Source organism: Scyliorhinus torazame, chromosome 1 (genome assembly GCF_047496885.1).
Source record: "Scyliorhinus torazame isolate Kashiwa2021f chromosome 1, sScyTor2.1, whole genome shotgun sequence".
NCBI classification, from domain to species: Eukaryota; Metazoa; Chordata; class Chondrichthyes; order Carcharhiniformes; family Scyliorhinidae; genus Scyliorhinus; species Scyliorhinus torazame.
This window is the reverse complement of record NC_092707.1, coordinates 161,636,097-161,655,690: the sequence shown is the minus strand read 5'-3', so window position 1 is coordinate 161,655,690 and position 19,594 is coordinate 161,636,097.

The window sequence follows — 19,594 nt, the reverse complement described above, 5'->3', positions numbered from 1 at the left end:
CATGTGCACGGCGGCCGTCTTAGCGCCGGCCCCCGTGCAACATGGCGGAGCCCTGCAGGGGCCCGGCACGGAGGAACATCGCCCCCCCCCCCCCGGAATAAGCGTGTCCGCCGATCGGTAGCCACTGATCGTGGGCCTGGCCACCGTGGAGGCCCCCCCCCCCCCCCTGGGGTCGGTTCGCCCTGCCCCTCCACCAGGACTGCCCCCGCAGTCAATAAGGCTGTGGTCCTGCCGGGTGGGACCACATGTGAACCACGTCGGCGACCACGTGGCCCGTCATGCACGGCGAATCGTCGCGGGGGCAGGCGCCGCGTCAAATGCCCGCGACTGCCAACGATTCTCCGCTTGCTGGAGAATCGCGGGCTGGCGTGGGAGCTTATTTTGGGTAATTCTCCGTCCCCGTGCCGAGCGTGATTTCGGCACGGAGGGTCGGAGAATCCCAATCTCTTCCCCCCCCGGTGTTTAATTTTACCTCCCAAGCTTGGCAAACCTATCTTTCTGTAATGCCACCACAAAATGTATACCAAAAAACATTTTCAAAAAAATCTTACATTTTATACAAAACATACAAACAATGACCAATAAAACATCAACCCCATACAAATCTCCCACACAATCTACCAACAAAACAGAAAAAGACAAGCAATCCTCTCCAACTACCTATCCCGTCCCCAACTGCTAACTGTAACCAATTCTCTGAAATACATATAAATGACCGCCATCTTCAATACAATTCTTCAATCGACCCCCTCATGGTGTATTTTACCTTGGGATGCAAAAGCTCCATCAAATCTTCTAGCCACGCCTAAACACTTAGTAGCGTTTACAACCTCCAGTCCAACAAAATCCACCTCTGCCCCACCATCGATGCGAAGGCCAGGACATCAGCGCCCCACCTGTCTGCTGCCCTGGCACATCTAAACCCCCAAAATAGGGAGCAGAGTTCTAGCTCTATATTTAGGATCGCCAACATGCTATCAAATTTGAAAAAGGACTTGCAGAAACCCACCACCTTCGAACAGGACCGGAACAGTGTGTGGGGAGTGAAGGCCCCATTGAACAGCCCTCTCACCTTCCGGTGTGGACCATGGAGTAAGTGGTCACATACGAGGCAGCTCCTGCCCAACGTTACAAAAAAGAGCTCTTCTTAATCAATACATAGAACATAGAACAATACAGCGCAGTACAGGCCCTTCGGCCCACGATGTTGCACCGAAACAAAAGCCATCTAACCTACACTATGCCATTATCATCCATATGTTTATCCAATAAACTTTTAAATGCCCTCAATGTTGGCGAGTTCACTACTGTAAATACAGGGTGGAATTTTGATGAAAAGATGTAGGTGAATGTTAGAGGAGTACTTTCCCCCAGGAATGGTATGTCTCTTGGTTACCAGACCCGGCAGAAACAGTGAGGGATTTGGCTGGTGCTGCAGCAAAGACAAAAGCCTCTTCAGGCAGGCAGGGGAAGGGCAAGCTCAAAGGCTTCAAACTGACTTGATGGCGTTTATTAAAGCTGAATTCCAGCAGCAGAGGGAACAACTGTGAAAAGATCTCGCAAAGGCCATTGAAGAAGCGGTGACAAAACTGCCGCTGGCGGCCATGGAGGAGTAGGTCGCGCATTCGGCAGCTCCTGTCTGGAACGGACTCTCAGACCTTTTTTTCAGGGGTTTTCACAGACCTTTTGGGGCAGATTGGTGAAGCGAACACTGCCAAAAGGATTCACTCTGTTGTATGGATAGCTGGACCAGGAGTGGCCAGATGAAGCGTTTTAAGTCCCAACAGACGGAAGCGTGCGGAGCGGGCGCCGAGGCACGGCATGGCAGCCGGTATAGACCAGGGTGCATGGGCGCAGTGGTCACGGGAGCAACAGGAGTTCTTTAGGGGCTGCTTTGCTGATCTTAAAAAGGACATGCTGGCCCCGATGAAGGCATCAATAGACCAAATGATCGCAACTCAGACGACACAAGGGAAAGAGATTAAGGAGATGGGGAAAAAGTTATCCGACCATGAGGACGAGTTGGTCGTATTGGTCCTTAAGTTGGAGGAGCAGGATGACCTCCACAAGAAGTGGCAGGAGAGGCTGGAGGACCTAGAAAACAGGTCCGGGAGACAGAACTAGGGAATTGTGGGCCTCCCCGAAGGTGTGGTGGGGTCGGATGCGGGAGAGTTTGTGTCCAAGATGCTGGAGACGCTGATAGGGATGGGGATATTTCCTTGACCCCTGGAGCTGGACGGGGCGCACAGAGCCCTCGCAAGGAAGCCCAAGGCAAATGAACCGCCGAGGGCCATGGTGGTGAGATTTCATGGTTTCTCGGACAAGGAACTTGTCTTGCGATGGGCAAAAGAAGAATGGATAGCAGGTGGGAGAACAGCATGATACGCATCTACCAGGACCTGGGTGGGGGACTGGCCAAGAGGCGTGCTGGATTCAACCGGGTGAAGGCGACCCTCTTCAGCAAGGGGGTGAAATTTGGGATGGTACACCCAGCGAGGCTATGGGTCACGTACAAGGAAAGGCATCACTATTTTGAGACACCGGACGAGGCATGGTCATTCGTCAAACAAGAAAAGCTGGACTCTAATTAAAGGACAGTTAAGCTTTGGTGGAATGCAGCGGTGGGGCTGGGTAACACGGTACTGTTTCTAATATAAGATTGTAAACAATGTTGGGTGCATGTAAGGGCTGTGGTGGTGGCTGGAGGGTGCAGTGTTTTCAGCAAAGTTGAGGTACGGAGGGGGGAGGGTACTTAGTGCGATTTTTCGGGAAGTTGGAGCCTTGGTTCAACAAGTGTCTCCTCACGGGGCAATGTTTGTGTCTTCTGTTTATTTTTCGTTTTGTATTACTATTTACTCACTGGGGCTGGAGAGATAGTTTAATTGGTTCATTCATGTGGGGAGAGGGGTCCGGACAATGAGGCGACAGTCTGATCGGCGCCAGGGGCGGGAGCGGCCGGGGTCAGCATGGGTCAGCTGACTCTCGGGAGCGTAGTGGGGGGTGAGCAAGTGCTCAGCTGGTGCTTGGCGTGGGTGTTTTGGTTCGTGCGGCTGTTGGTTGGGGGGGGGGGGGGGGTGATGCTGCTTTGCTGACAGAGGAGGTATCAATTTCGGGGTACCAATTGAGTGTCGGGGGCGATGGCTCCCTGTGGGGGCGCTCGAGGAAGCGAAGGGCGCGGGCTTGAGGTTGGCCAAAAAAGGGCGATGGCTAGTCAGGAGGGAAAGGGGGGGGGGGTTAGCCCCCTGGCCAGGCTGATCACGTGGAATGTGAGGTGTTTGAATGGGCCGGTCAAAAGAGCGCGTGTGTTCAGGCATCTAAAGGGGTTAAAAGGCAGACGTAGCAATGCTTCAGGCGACACATTTAAAACTCGCAGATCACACGAGATTGAGAAAGGGATGGGTAGGCCAGGTGTTCCATTCAGGGCTGGATTCGAAGACCAGGGGGGTAGCAATTCTGATCAGTAAGGGTGTGGCATTCGAGGCTGGGAGAATTGTGGCAGATACAACCAAAAAGACCCCGGAGCTCATGGTTTTGGTGCAAACACTAGCAAATGGGGCTCCATACAGCAACTGCACCCACGACACAAACCCAGGACCAAACCCAAACTTCTCCAACACTGCAAAAAGGTACCCCCACTCCCCTGATCAAACGCCTTCTCCGCGTCCAAAGATACAATGGTCTCCTGAACTGGCCCGGCCGCAGGGGTAAGCACCATATTCAACAACGGACGCACATTTGGCGACAATCTCCACCCCTTCACGAGCTCCATTTGGTCCTCCCCTACTACCTCCGGGAGGCAAGGCTCCAACCAATAACTTGTGTTATGGGCCAGGGCTTAGAAACTCCAAAGTGTATTATGAAGTTCACCTGACCTACAACCTTTATGTTGAATTTGGCTAGGATGAGCACAAAAGCCTTCACTGCAGGCGTGATTCATCAGATTTCCTAGAGACTTTAATCAAAGCAAGGGTTATTCTAAGAATGTAGTTAACATATATTATATATACAAAATCAACACAGCAAGAATTTTTATCAATTACAAACAAAGACACCACACAGCTACATTAATTTATGTATAACATTTTATGAATTCCCACTTAGCTGCTCGAATCCAATAATAAAATCCAATTCAACCAAAACCCCTTTTCAAGGGCTTGGCCTGGCACACTGTATTCTCACTTGAATGGGACTGGCCCTTTTCCTGAAATTCTGACCCAGTTGCAACCAGCAGATTCAAACTCCTTCTGCAAAGCAACTGTACCAAGGTGGTTAGCGACAACCAACGTGCCTTTTACTGGAACAGCTTTTGAACAGAAAACAGGGAAAACACTTCTTTATCCTTCTGCAGTCCAAAGCAGTCAAATTGAAACTGAAACCTAAAACAAAAACCCCTCTCACCTGACAGCCACAGCCCAATGTGCTACAAGTCACATGATAAGAGACTAAACCTTTTTTAAAGGGACACTCACATGACACTTGGCATCCACGTTTAACAGGGAGATTGGGTAATATGACCCACACTCTGTGGGGTCCTTGTCCTTCTTCAGAAGCTCAGAAGCAGCAAGATGGAAGCCTGCTGCAGTGTTCCTAAAAGGGTGCCTGTGCAAAGGTGTCTCTGAACATACCCAACAACAACGGACACAACTGATCTGATTCCACTGGGAACTTGATGCCTTCCCTGTCTGCATTTGCTTCAAAACTGCCTGAATCGCCTCCAGGGACAATGGCGATTCAAGCTCCTTCTGCAACTAATAATAATAATAATAATTTATTGTCACAAGTCGGCTTCAATGAAGTTACTGTGAAAAGCCCCTAGTCGCCACATTCCAGCGCCTGTTTGGGGAGGCCGGTACAAGAATTGAACCGTAGCTGCTGGCCTTGTGCTGCATTACAAGCCAGCCATTTAGGCCACTGTGCTAAACCAGCCCCTAAACTGCTTCCCCACCTTGGGGAACTCCAGAGCTGACAGAAACTCAGTCATCCCTCATTCATCTTCTGGCGGCTCCGACCTATCCAACCTCTCATGGAAGGCTCTAAATACTCCATTCATATTCTCCGGGGCGGAGACCAGCCTACGCTCCAGGTCCCTAACCTGAACACTCTCCCTGGCTGCCTCCTGCTGCCTCAGTTGGTGACCCAAGAGCCGACTGGCCTCCGCCCCATACTCTTACACCATCCCCTTTTGCCCGCCTCAGTTGCCACCCCGCCCTATCTGTGGACAGCAAGTCAAACTGCATTTGCAGTTTTTTCCTGCACATCAAAAGCTCGGGTTGAGTCCCTTACATATCGACAATCCATCCTTAGAATCTCATCCACCAGTTTCTATCTCTCCTCCCTCGGCTCTGCGTCCACATGTGCCTTAACGCTAACTTCTCTCCCCTGATCACCAGCTGCATTGCTTCCCACAAAATCGAGGGTGAAACCTCCCTGTTATCATTATTTTCTACGTATTCTGTATGGTCCTCGAAACCTTCATGCAAAACCCAAGTCCAATAGCAATCCGACGTCTAACCGCCGCTCCCTACGGCGCTCCCGACGGACCTCCAGCACCAAGTCCGCCCAACGTGGGGCATAATCAAAAATAACCGCTGAGTACTCAGCCTTCTTCACCCCAGCATGAAGTGTCCGACTCATAATAAAATAATCAATGCTCAAATACAATTGTGCACCAAAGAAAAAACGAGAACTCCTTCCCTCCGTGATGCATAAACCACCATGGATCTGCCCCTCCCGTCTCTCCATAAACTCAGACAATATCTTCGCCATCCCAGCCGGGACCAACGATTTTGACCTGGAGCGACCCGCCTTGGGGTCCAACACACAGTTCATATCACCATCCAAAATCAATTGGTGGATGTCCAAATCCGGTACCGTAGCTAACAACCGTTCCATAAATGATACATCGTCCCTATTCGGGGCACACACGTTCACTAGAAGCACCTACCCACCCTCTCATGTCCCTACTACCATCACATATTGTCCACCCGGATTTGCTGGAACCCTCTCCTCCCAGAACCAAATTATTAATTAGAATTGCCATCCCCTGGGCCCTACTATCAAAGCCCGAGGGAACCATCTGGCTCACCCAGGCTTTCTGGAGCCTAGTCTGATCCCGTTCCCTCATGTTTGTCTCTTGTAAAAACACCACGTTGGTTCACTAGCTTTTTAAATGAGCCCTCGCTCTCTTTATTGGTCCTCCCAGGCCACGCACATTCCAGATGACTAAACTTGTTGGGAGCCTCTCACATCCCCCACCCCCTCAAGTCAACCATTACCACTGTGATGCTTCATACCTTCACTGCCAGATCCTAGGCCCCAGCCCAATCTAAGATGGCCGCCTGCGGGTGAGACAAAGAAAAACTCTTGGTCACTGCTAGGTCCCTGCACCTTCCCCTCACTTCCTCCCTCCCACCTCAAGCTGGCAGGTTGCTTGCTGCCTCAGCTAACCCCCTCCCAAACAAACTCTCTAGACCCATCAAGCCTCACTAAACTGGCCTAACAAGTCGCAGCTCCTCCCCCCACACCACTCCCATGGACTAGCGCACCTCTTAGCCAGCAAGGTGTCGCTGCCCCTATCCCAGGTCCTGCCAAAAACAACGAGGACAAAGGCCTACAACCCCATCTCCCAGGCCCATACTCTCTATTCCCTTACCCCAATAACAGCAGACCCGTCATGCTTCTCCTTCCCTCCAATTACCATATCAAACCCCACACTCTGCCATTCCCCATGAACCTAGTCCCCTGAAAAGAGATCATCCTCCAAGAAAAAATAAGAGCAAAAACATAACATACTATACAGAATTTACATACTGTAAATTTACAGTAACCCCACCCCAAATTACACATGCAAGAAAAAGATCCCACTCGCACTCCTCAAACCAGTCCCACCCCTTTGTTCTTGAAGAAAGCCTCAGCCTGCTCCGGCATGTCAAAATAATGATCCCTTGAGTCCAACGTGACTCTCAGCCTCACTGGATACACCACCCCTAACTGCACACCCTTATGGTACCGTACTGCCCTTGCCTTATTAAAGGTTGCCCGCCGCTTCGCCAATTTGGTACCAATGTCCTGGAAGATGCGCACCATCTGCCCGTCCCGATCGATGTTCTGACTCTTCTTGACCTACTCCAGGACCTGCTCCTTCCTCTGGTAACTGTGAAATCGGAAAATCACTGCCCATGGTGGCTTATTCGGCCGTGGCTTCTGCTGCAAGGCCCAATGCACCCTGTCCGAATCCGGAGCGGCAAACACTTTGTCCCCACCAACCAAGAGAACATTTCTGAAAAATACTCTGCTGGTCTCGGGCCCTCCACTCCCCCCACCACTCTGAGGTTCATGCGCCTCGACCTGTTCTCCAGATCTTCCACTTTGGCCTTCAGCTCCTTAATCCTGTCTGACATGAGCAGTATCTCAGCTTTCAATGAGGCAAACTGGTCCTTCTGACAAGGCACCCTCCAGGCCCTTGGGCATCTCCCCTTGCTCCTTCACAGCTTTAGCCGTCTTGTCCAGCTGCTCCTATATCGGGCCCAACACCTCTTTGATGGTGGCTTTCAGTGACTCTTTAATCTCCTTCCCTTGTAGCTCAAATTGACCATCCTTCTGCCTGTCAAACTTCTCCAACTTCTGCACCATCACCCCAGCCAACGTTTGCTGGGTGCGGCTGCCTCCGCAATCTTTTCTCCCCCAGATTCTTTTGTCGGGCTCCCAGCAGCGGTTTCTTCCCTGGAGCTTTTTTCGACGAGGCTTTTGACATTCCTCAATAAAGGTATCCAAACTCCACACCAATCAACTGGGTTAGAACCCAAAAGAACAAGGCAAAAAGATCAAGATACTAGGACCTTGGCAAGAGCCACCTTTCTGCGACCTGCTTTCACATACTGTCACTGGAAATAGTTACATACGGATATTTTTTATCTTTTAATTTCAGTGGGCTATCGTGACTATCGGAAAGTTGGAAATTGACTGGCTGACTCTTACTGTGCTTGTCTGCTATGATGAGCTATGGATACAGCAACAGTGTAAATGGCAAAAGCATTTACTGTACTGACAACCATGGGCACGTTCTGCCCCCCTGACTTGTTATTGGCCCTTGTGGAGTATGTGTGTTCTTAAGGGAGTTTGAAGTCTAAGAACTGAGGATCCAAAACCAGAAAACATTGAAAATACTCAGGAGATCGGGCACCAATTGTGGGGAGAGATAACTTGCCAAAATCCACCATTGCAGGCCTGGCAGTATCTGTGGAGTGTTGTGAGTTCTTTCTATACTCTTTCTCTGTCCTTTCTGTGGCTCTGATCCAATTATGGCAATCAGTGAATTTGCCCTTCTTTCTGTGTTATCTATGTCCGAATGCTTAGAGTTGCCAGGTATCAAATGATACCACCACAAGGTTCAACCGGCTATCGATCAAAGAGCCAAACACCAGTTAGTTAGTTCAAGGTCAAGGGTACTTTATTGACACACAATTAGCAATGCAACATACACACTACTAGTTAACTACACCTATCGACTAAGACAACCTGTACTTAACTTCGGGCACCCGGCTTAGGTCAGAGGAACAGTGGGCGTTGTTCGATTCTGGATCTATCGAGTCCGAAGGAGTAACTGCTGCTCAGCTGGGCTCATCCGTCTGGTAGCGGGCGTTGACCTCGTACTTGCTTCTGGTGTTGCTGCCCTTGGCTGTGACCGGGGCACCAGGACCAAGAGCGGACGAACATGTGGCGGACTCTTCCTCTTATACTTAGGGGTTTTCGCACTCTTTTGGGCGGTCCTCCGGTTTGGGCCCCACTAATTGGATGATCCCTGATCACTCCGTTCGATTCCTAACCAATAAGTGGGCGGGGATCTGGAAGGCTGGGCCTGTCCCAAGCGGTCACTGACCCCGTTGTTTGCGTTTCCCTTGAACAGGGAGTGGCTCCGAAATGTCTGGGACTGTCCTGGTTGCTTGCGTACCAGTCCTTTGTTTTGGTGAAGATGGGCCATCAAATGGTAATCGGCCCCATTAAAATGCTAATTGGACGGAGTTTCGATACCGTCTGGACTTCTGGTCTACGAATACGCATTTCAGGCTCTGAGCCTGTCTGAGTCTTGGCTTGTCCATTTTACCTGCTAGGCTTTGCGAGTTTCTCTGTACCTAGTTGGAAGTGGCCATTCCAGATGGCTACAAGAGAAACAGAGTTAACGTTTAGTGTCCGTATGAATTTATATTTCAGATTTCCAGAATTTGCAACTTTTTGCTTTTATATTAATAACCTTTTATCAGAATTAAAATAAATTAGAGGTAAACAATTTTTAAGCAAAGTTAAGAGCTGGGGATAAAGGGGTAGAAAAGAATGAAGGGAAAGTTTTGTGGAGGGCAAGAGCTAATGTTGGCAAAAATGGGTGGTAATGGGATAAGTAGAGGAACAAGATTGGGACAGATGAGATATAAATGGTTACAGCAGAAGGAGACATTTTGAGGCAGTATTGTGTAAATTACATCACAGTTTTTTAATATTCTTTTTGTTAATTGTGCTCACAAGCTTGACTTGGAGCGTGCAAGGTGAAATGTTATAACTCAAATCGTGAAAATAGGGTATAAGGTACTGTGTTGCAGCAGCATAACGGCCTTACAGTACGCAGCCATGATTATCAGGTACAATGTACATATGGTAATACTTTAACTCAAGCCAGCAAGGAAAGATATGTGGTTGTAATCCAACTTGAACCATACTATCTTGATGTTAAGGCACCAGATGAGAGCAACATGACTGACCTGTGAGTTAAAGAGACGCGCTATGAAGAAGGCTTGACAAGTTGAGCTCTTCAACCTTGGAAGCATCGTGCTTGGAGAGTATCATTTTGAGATATTAAATAAACATAACTGGATTAGGAAGGTTAACCCAAAACAATACATTCAGATAGAGAGGGCACAAGTTCACTGTTGTGATAGCAGTATACAGAACATTACTGCCAGCTGTAATTGGGCGGCACGGGAGCACAGTGGTTAGTACTATTGCTTCACAGTGCCAGGGACCTGGGTTTGATTCCTGTCTGTGCGGAGCCTGCACGATCTCCCTGTGTCTGCGTGGACTTCTTCCGGGTGCTCCGGTTTCCTCCAACAAGTCCCAAAAGATGTGCTGTTAGGTGATTTGGACATTCTTAATTCCCCCCCCCCCCCCAAGTGTACCCGAACAGGCGCCGGAGTGTGGCGACGAGGGGAATTGCACAGTAACTTCATTGCAGTGTTAATGTAAGCCGACTTGTGACAATAATAATTATTATATTATTATTATTTCCAGGGTACTCGGTTTATTGAAGAAATAGCTAAAGGGTAGAAATACTGTTGCGTTGAGAATTCCGGTGGCGGCTATGAAGGAGTAAGTCGCACATTTGGTGGCTCCCACTCTGGTCAGACTTTTGGACCTTCCCCCCCGATTTTCTACCGGACTTGAATTGAAAAATTGATGGCAGAGGCAATTGTGTATTGAATTCCCACATCGGTGCATGGAGAGAAGGACGAGAAATGCTTGTAAAGGCAGAAACAGAAAGACAGAGAAGGCTTGGGCTGAAGCTGCAGCGGGAGACAGCGTGGCGGAGGACCGGATCTCTGGTTTGTCGACCCAGCGGTCAACGGAGCAGCTGATGCAAGTTATTCAGGAAGGCTTCGCTAAGCAGAAACGGGACTGCTTGGACCCGATAAAAGAGTCGATTGAGCAGCTGGAGCTTAGATTAGATGCCCAATCGGGCGATCCAGAAGGTAGAGAAGGCGCTGGTTGAGCAGGAGGAACATCAGGCTGCGGTGGAGTTGGAGGTGGGGATGCTGAGAGACCAGCAGAAGAAACTCCTGGAGAAGGTGGAGGACCTAGAGAATATGTCCCGCCGGCAGAACTTGAGAATCATTGGGCTCCCGGAGGGGTCCGAAGGAGCGGACACTGGGGCACACATCGCGGACATGTTTGAGAAGCTGCTGGGGGATGGGGCATTCTCCCGACCCTTGGAGGTGGACAGGGCTCACAGAGCACTCGCGAGGAAGCCGCGAATGGGAGACCCCCCCGAGGTCAATGGTGGTGAGATTCCACAGGTACTTGGATAAGGAGGGCATTCTACAGTCGGCCAAGCAGACACAGAGCTGTAAATGGGACAGCAATATCCTGCGGATCTACCAAGACCTGAGTGCGGAGATGGCCAGGAGAAGAGCAGGCTTTAACCACATCAGGTCGACCATTTTTAAGAAAAAGGTGAAGTTCGGACTGTTGCATCCGACCTGTCTCTGGGTCACATACGAGGAAAAGCACTTTTATTTTGAGTCGCCTGAGGACACGCTGGACTTCGCAAAAAGGAAAGGACTGGTGGTGGACTGAGAACTTTTGAACTTTGCTGCAACGTTCTTGTTTTTAAAAAAAAAAGTTTCTCGTGTTTTGTTTTGTGGAAGCTGTCTGTAATGCCTTCTGTATTGATTTGGGACCAGTGGCAGAGCTGAGTGAGTTAAGGTTTACATTTGTACTGTTGGGGGATGGAGGGGTGCTTGTTTAGAATTTGGATCTCTTACTTGATCTTTGTTAGCGTTGTTTTTTTACCTGTTTTGTTTGTTATTGGAATATGTGTGTATGAGCGGCGGGGGGGACACATACACACACACACAATAGGTGGGAGACTATCCGGCGCCAGGGATGGGGGCCACCAAGCTAGCCGGGCGGGCTAGCTCACAGAAGCACAGTGGGGGGGGGGATGCACATGTTTGGTTTATTAAAGGGGTTGAGTTACATTGTGTTGTTACGGGGGACGGGGGGAAAATGTTCTGCTGACGAGGGAGGGGCTTGGGCTAAGGGACAGAGAGGAGGTAGGGGGCAGAGGCTGCCTGGGGGAAGGCCGGTGGAGGCGCGGAGCACGGGCTGGAGGCTGGCCCAAAAAAGGGGATGGCTGATCGGCGAAGGGGGGGGGGGGGGCAATCAGCCCCCCAACTAGGCTGATCACCTGGAATGTACGAGATCTAAATGGGCAGGTCATGAGGGCATGCGTGTTACGCATCTGAGGGGACTGAAGGCGGACGTGGTAATGTTGCAGGAGACGCACCTTAGAGTAACTGACCAGATTAGATTGAGGAAAGGCTGGGGTCAGTCAGGTCTTTGACTCGGGACTAGATTCAAAGACTAGAGGGGTCGCGATCCTGATCAATAAGCGAGTGGTGTTTGAGGCGGGTAGAATTGTCTCGGATGTGGGAGGTCGGTACATTATGGTCAATGGGAAACTGGAGGGGGTGCAGGTGGCATTAGGAAATGTGTATGCGCCAAATTGGGATGATGAAGAGTTTATAAAGAAGATGCTGGGGAAGATATCTGACCAGGTCTCGCACAAGTTGGTCGTGGGAGGGGACTTAAACACAGTTATTGACCCTGGCTTAGACCGGTCAAGTTCAAAAACAGGTAGGATCCCAGCAATGGCAAAGGAACTAAAAGGGTTCATGGAGATGATGGGGAGGGGGGGGGGGGGGGATCCATGGAGATTTGGGCAGCCGAGGGTGAAGGAGTTCTCCTTCTACTCACACGTGCATAAAGTGTACTCCCAGATTGATTTCTTTATTCTAAGCAGGGCCTTGCTGGCAGGGGTGGTGGACACGGGGTACTCGGCGATCACAATCACAGACCATGCTCTGCTCTGGGTTGACCCGCAATGGAGGTTAGATGTCGGACTTTTAGCTGACGAAGGGGTGTGTGAGCGGCTGAGGAAATGTATTCAGAATTACCTGGAGGTCAACGACACGGGGGAAATTTCAGCAGCGGTAGTATGGGAAGCACTGAAGGCGGTGGTTAGAGGGGAGCTAATCTTGATACGTGCCCACAGGTAGAAGGTAGATAGGGCAGAGATGGACCGACTGGTAAAGGAAATACTACAGATCGATAGGAGATATGCGAAGACCCAGAGGCAGGGCTTTTAAGGGAACGGCGGAGGCTACAGGCAGAATTCGGCTTGTTAACCACAGGGAGGGTTGTGGAGCAGCTGAGAAAGGCGAGGGGGGTGATCTATGGGCATGGGGAGAAGGCTAGCAGAATGCTTGCCCAGCAGCTGAGAAAGAGGGAGGCAGCCAAGGAGATAGGGAAAGTAAATGATGGAGATGGGAACTGATGTGTTGGGTGTTCTGGATCACATACAGGTCACCAACACTTGAAATAGTGCAACACTATTTTATTGAATCATTAACTGTTTAAACATACTTAGACTGTGGGTTAATACGATACTAGCTTTAACTAAAGACCTCTGCCTTGTCCTAACCAGTCGATGCACTCAGCACATGGTGAATGTCTGTGTTGCAGGCTGTGAGCTCTGTCCTCCTAGCTAGCTGCAACTCGAATGAGCGATAACTCTGATGCTCCCTGTCTTTATAGTGCGTGTGCTCTCACTGGTGATTGGCTGCGGTGTTGTGTATGTTGATTGGTCCCACTGTGTGTCCATCAGTGTGTGTCTGCACCATGATATACTGGTATATATTATGACAGGAACCTGGTTGGCGATTCAGCAAGGGTGAATAAGGCGTTTAGAGATTTTTACAGTAGGCAGTATGGGTCAGAACCCCCTACGGGGCCGGAGGGGATGAGGCACTTCTTAGGGGGCTGAATTTCCCAAAGGTGGATGGGGAGCTGGTAGAAGGGCTGGGGGCCCCGATCGGGTTGGAAGAGATAGTGGAGAGTCTGAAGGCCATGCAGTTGGGTAAAGCTTCGGGGCCAGGCGCTTACCCAGTGGAGTTCTATAAAAAGTTCTCTGGGATATTGGGACCCGTTGTTGATGAGGATGTTCAATGAGGCAAGGGAAAGAGGGGAGTTGCCCCCGACGATGTCACAGGCCACGACTTCGCTGATCCTGAAGTGGGACAAGAACCTGGAGATGTGTGGGTCCTACAGGCCGATATCCTTGTTGAATGTGAATGCAAAACTGCTGGCCAAAATTTTGTCCTCCAGGATTGAGGATTGTGTTCTGGACGTTATTGGGGAGGACCAGACGAGGTTTGTTAAGGGTAGGTAGTTGGTGGCCAATATAAGAAGGCTATTAAATGTGATCATGATGCCCCCAGAAGGTAGGGAGGTGGAGGTAGTGGTCGCAATGGACGCAGAGAAGGCTTTTGATGGCGTAGAATGGAAATATCTGTGGGAGGTAATGGGACGGTTCGGATTTGGGCGGGCCTTTATTGACTGGGGAATTTGGCCGTTTTTTGGCGTATAAGCTAAATATGGGGAGAAGTGAGATGTTTGCGGTCCAGGCAAGGGGACAGGAAAGGTGATTGGGGGGAGCTGCCGTTTTGATTAGTAGGGGGAAGCTTTAGGTATCTAGACAAGGGGCTGGTTTAGCACACTAAGCTAAATCACTGGCTTTTAAAGCAGACCAAGGCAGGCCAGCAGCAGGGTTCAATTCCCATATCAGCCTCCCTGAACAGGTGCCGGAATGTAGCGACTACAGGCTTTTCACAGTAACTTTATTTGAAGCCTACTTGTGACAATAAGTGATTTTCATTTCATTTCATCAAGTGGCATGGGAATGGGACCGGCTGCATAAATTAAATCTGGCCCGACTAATAGACCAAATGAAGGACGATTTTCAGAGATGGGACGAGCTTCCATTGTCACTAGCTGGGAGGGTGCAGACGGTGAAGATGGTGGTCCTCCCGAGATTTCTGTTTGCATTTCAGTGTCACCCCATTTTTACTCCGTAGTCCTTTTTTAAACGGGTCAACAAAGTGATCACTGGCTTCGTTTGGGCGGGCAAGACTCCACGAGTAAGGAAGGTAATGCTTGAGCGGAGTCGGGGAGAGGGCGGGTTGGCGCTGCCAAATTTTAGAAACTATTACTGGGTGGCGAATATAGCCATGATCAGGAAGTGGGTGATGGGGGAGGGGTCGGCATGGGAGCGTATGGAGGCGGCTTCATGCAAGGGCACCAGTCTGGGGGCATTGGTAATTGCGCCTCTGCCGATCCCGCCAGCATGGTACTCCACCTGCCCCGTGGTGGTGACGGCCCTGATAGTCTGGGGACAATGGAAGAGACATATGGGAGCATCGGGAGCATCGGTATGGTCCCCAATCTGTAATAATCACCGGTTTGCCCCGGGAAGTATGGATGGGGGGTTCCGGATATGGCGAAGTGCAGGGATTGAGAGAATGGTGGATATGTTCATAGAGGGGAGCTTTCCGAGTATGAGGGTGCTGGAGGAGAAGTTTGGGTTGGCGAGGGGAAACAAATTCAGGTACCTGCAGGGGTGGGACATCCTACGTATACAGGTGTCAACCTTCCCACTAAGGGGGATTCAGGACAGGGTAGTTTCCAGTGGGTGAGTGGGAGAAGGGAGCGTCTCTGATATTTACAAGGAACTTATGGGGTCAGAGGAGACGCAGACCGAGGAGTTGAAGCGCAAGTGGGAGGAGGAGCTGGGAGGAGAGATAGAGGATGGTCTATTGGCGGACGCATTGAGTAGAGTCAACACGCCCACAACATGTGCCAGGCTCAGCCTGATACAATTCAAGGTCGTTCATCGGGCTCATATGACAGTGGCCCAGATGAGCAGATTCTTTGGGGTGGAAGACAGGTGTGCAAAATGTGCAGGAGGACCAGCGAACCATGTCCACATGTTCTGGACATGTCCGAAGCTGAGGGGATTTTGGCAGGGGTTTGCTAAGTCCAGAGGTGGCGATTTTCGGGGTGCCGGAAGACCCGGGAATCCAGGAGGAGAAAGAAGCAGACGTTCTGGTCCTTGCTTCCCTGGTAGCCTGGAGACGGATACTATTAGCTTGGAGGGACTCAAAGCCCCCGAAGTCGGAGACTGGCTATCGGACATGGTAGCTTCCTCTGTTTGGAAAAAATCAGGTTCGCCTTGAGAGGGTCATTGTTAGGGTTCGTCCGGAGGTGGCAACCGTTCGTCGACTACTTTGCGGAAAATTAATCGTCAGCAGAAGGGGGAGGGGGGGTTAGTTTAGTTTAGAGTAGGGGGTTGATAAAGGTGGGACCTGTAAAGGAGGGAGACGGCTTTTGCACTATGTTTATAGATTCATGCACATTGTTTATTTTGTTGTTGTAATACCAAAAATACCTCAATGAAATGCGAATTAAGAAAAAAAGAAATACTGTCGCGTTAAATGAAAACAAAATACTGTGGATGCTGGAAATCTGAAATGAAAACAGAAACTGCTGGGAAAAAGCTCAGCTCCTGACAGCATCTGTTAATTCTGTTTCTCTCTCCACCGATGCTGCAGACCTGTTGGGTTTTTCCAGCATTTTCTGTTTGTAATACTGCCAGTTATATTGCACAGCTGCTTATCATGCTCTAATTAAACGATTCTCCCTGCTGTTATGTTGCAGATGTTTAAGGGTGAACCTTGTGTCATGTCTACCCAACTACTTGTAATGGTAGCCCTTGAGTACAGGACTTTGGTTCTCTGGAAGGGTCAAATCAAATACAGTGTAAAGCTTTCTTCTTGCTCTGCTGTTGGTAAATTGCTGTACTGGGGTTTGCCAGCTGGTGTCACTGTTGTCTATATAATTAAGCTTTTTGCTTTTAATAAGCTGCAGTTGCTTTTATGGTTAACATAACTGTCTTTTATTTTGTGTCTTTTATTGTATAAGAATGCTTATATAGAATTACGTTGCACAGAATTTTACATAATAGAAACAGGTCGTTTGGCCCAAATAGTGATGTCAATGTATGTTGTCATGGACAATTTTAAGGTGTTACCTTTTACAGCCCGTGATCATTTAAATTTCTATGTGACCACGTACGTATTTTTAGCCCTGGAGTGAACTGAACTTGCATGCATATGAATTAGGAGGAGCAAATAACCCAGCAACAACCCTTTTGTATTTAGAAAGGAAAAAGGTTAGTTTATTTTCATATTTTTGCCCTTGACGTTACTGAATTATACCATGTCTCACTCACTCTCTCTTCGCATACCAAATTGCAGAGACTCCACAGCAGTTGTGATGACTCCCATAGTTGACCTGCAGGAGGTTGGTCTTATCAGATCAGCTGGAATATGAAACCAGGTTGGGTGGCGGGGGGTGGGGGCTGGAGGGTTGGGGGTGTGCGAGAAGAGGTTCTTTATTTTTCTGTAAAGGAACTTTGGTGTGGCCCTTTTTTAGTCTGGTTGATTACAGCAGTTTGATGGTTGTTCTTGTTGGTCCCTCTCTCCATGTGATGGGGGTTTTATCAATGGAGCACTGTCCACTAGTGGCATTTTGCTATATTTTTAACAGGGAGTAAAGAGGGCCACTGTATCATGTGACCCTGTAACATGCCAAGTCATCTTCCAATTAAGGCATTATGATAGTTTTAGTTAAAGTCTGAATCCCCCTCCTGTCAGCTGCACCTTAAAGTTTCTTATCTCTCAAGGTCTTTGTGAAGGGAAACCATCAAAGTCAAAAGGTGTCTCTTCACTCATTGAATTTCAAATGTCTTTCATGTCTGTGAATGCATCATCTTGTTTCCGTGAGATAAGGGGTAAATAGTTGATATCCAAAAAAGAAGAGTTCATTTTGAATCAGCCCATTTGTGAAAAAAGTAACCTTTAAAATAAAGGTTTCACGGTTTGTAAATTAAAAAAATATATAAATTTAGTGTATCCAATTCACCGACCCTGCACATATTTGGGTTGTGGGCGTGAGACCCAAACAGACATGGGGAGAATGTGCAAACTCCACATGGACAGTGACCCAAGATTAGGATCGAACCCGGATCCTCGGCGCCATGAGGCAGCAGTGCGACCCACTGTGCCACCTTGCCGCCGTGGTTTGTAAAATTGTCATGACAGTATGCTCCAGGCAAGCCACCTTTTACTTTATCTCACTCTATCAACATATCCTTCTATTTCTTTCTCCTTAATGTACTTATCTAGCTTCCCTTCAAATGTATCTTTGCTTTTCACCTCAACCATTCCAAGGGGTAGGGAATTCCACATTGGCCTGTAACCTCTGAGTATCAGCGGAAAGCCACGGCCCGTTGATACGAGGAGAGAAAAATGCGTACTTACCTGCACGCAAAAAGGGCGGCAAACGTTCCGGCTTCAATGGCAGTCTTGGGCCTCCAACGCGACGCAGTTTCGATGTAGCCATGCCCCCTTGTGACGCAGCAGCCACTGGAAAGCCCATTGAGGGCAGGCATTTAAACTTCAGGATTATATTGAAGACAACAGGCAACAAGTTTTATAAGTGTTGTCAAGCCATAGTGAAGTTTATTTTAACAGTTTTATTTGCTCTTTCTTTTATACAGGCATTGCTGTTGTTTTTGGTTCTTTTAAAGTAATTTTTAAATTTGATTCTTTATGATTAAAGGTTTATTTAATATTTATAAGTGAACATAGGTGCCCCCCAGGACTTTTTGCTTTTAGCTGTCACTGTCCTCGTAACACCTGATTTTTTATTTGATTTGTGTTTAGCATTATTTAAGAGGTACTATCAGGACTTGATGGTCTGAGTTATGAGGAGAGGCTGGATAGACTGGGACTTTTTTCCCTGGAGCGTAGGAGATTTAGAGGTGAACTTATAGAGGTCTATAAAATAATGTAAGAAGTCTTACAACACCAGGTTAAAGTCCAACAGGTTTGTTTCAAATCACTAGCCTACGGAGCACTGTTCCTTCCTCAGGTGAATGAAGAGGTATGTTCCAGAAACACATATATAGACAAAGTCAAAGATGCAAGATGATACTTTGAATGCGAGCATTTGCAGGTAATTAAGTCTTTACAGATCCAGAAAGAGGGGTAACCCCAGGTTAAAGAGGTGTGAATTGTCTCAAGCCAGGGCAGTTAATAGGATTTTGCAAGCCCAGGCCAGATGGTGGGGGATGAATGTAATGTGACATGAATCCAAGGTCCCGGTTGAGGCCGTACTCGTGTGTGCGGAATTGGCTATAAGTTTCTGCTCGGCGATTTTGCGGTGTCGCGCGTCCTGAAGGCCGCCTTGGAGAATGTTTACCCGGAGATCAGAGGCTGAATGCCCTTAACTGCTGAAGTGTTCCCCGACTGGAAGGGAACATTAATGCCTGGCGATTGTCGCACGATGTCCGTTCATCCGTTGTCGCAGTGTCTGCATGGTCTAGCCAATGTACCACGCTTCGGGACATCCTTTCCTGCAGCGTATGAGGTAGACAATGTTGGCCGAGTCGCACGAGTATGTACCGCGTACCTGGTGGGTGGTGTTCTCATGTGTAAGGGTGGTATCCATGTCGATGATCTGGCACGTCTTGCAGAGATTGCCATGGCAGGGTTGTGTGGTGTCGTGGTCGCTGTTCTGAAAGCTGGGTAGCAAACAATGGTTTGTTTGAGGTTGCGTGGTTGTTTGAAGGCAAGTAGTGGGGGTGTGGGGATGACCTTGGCAAGATGTTCATCCTCATCGATGACGTGTTGAAGGCTACGAAGAAAATGACGTAGTTTCTCTGCTCCAGGGAAGTACTGGACGACAAAGGGTACTCTGTCGGTTGTGTCCCATGTTTGTCTTCTGAGGAGGTCACTGCGGTATTTTGCTGTGGTGCGTTGGAACTGTCGTTCGTTGAGTCAAGAGTCATATCCCGTTCGTACGAGGGAATTTTTCAGCATCTGTAGATGTCTATTACTCTCCTCCTCATCTGAGCAGATCCTGTATA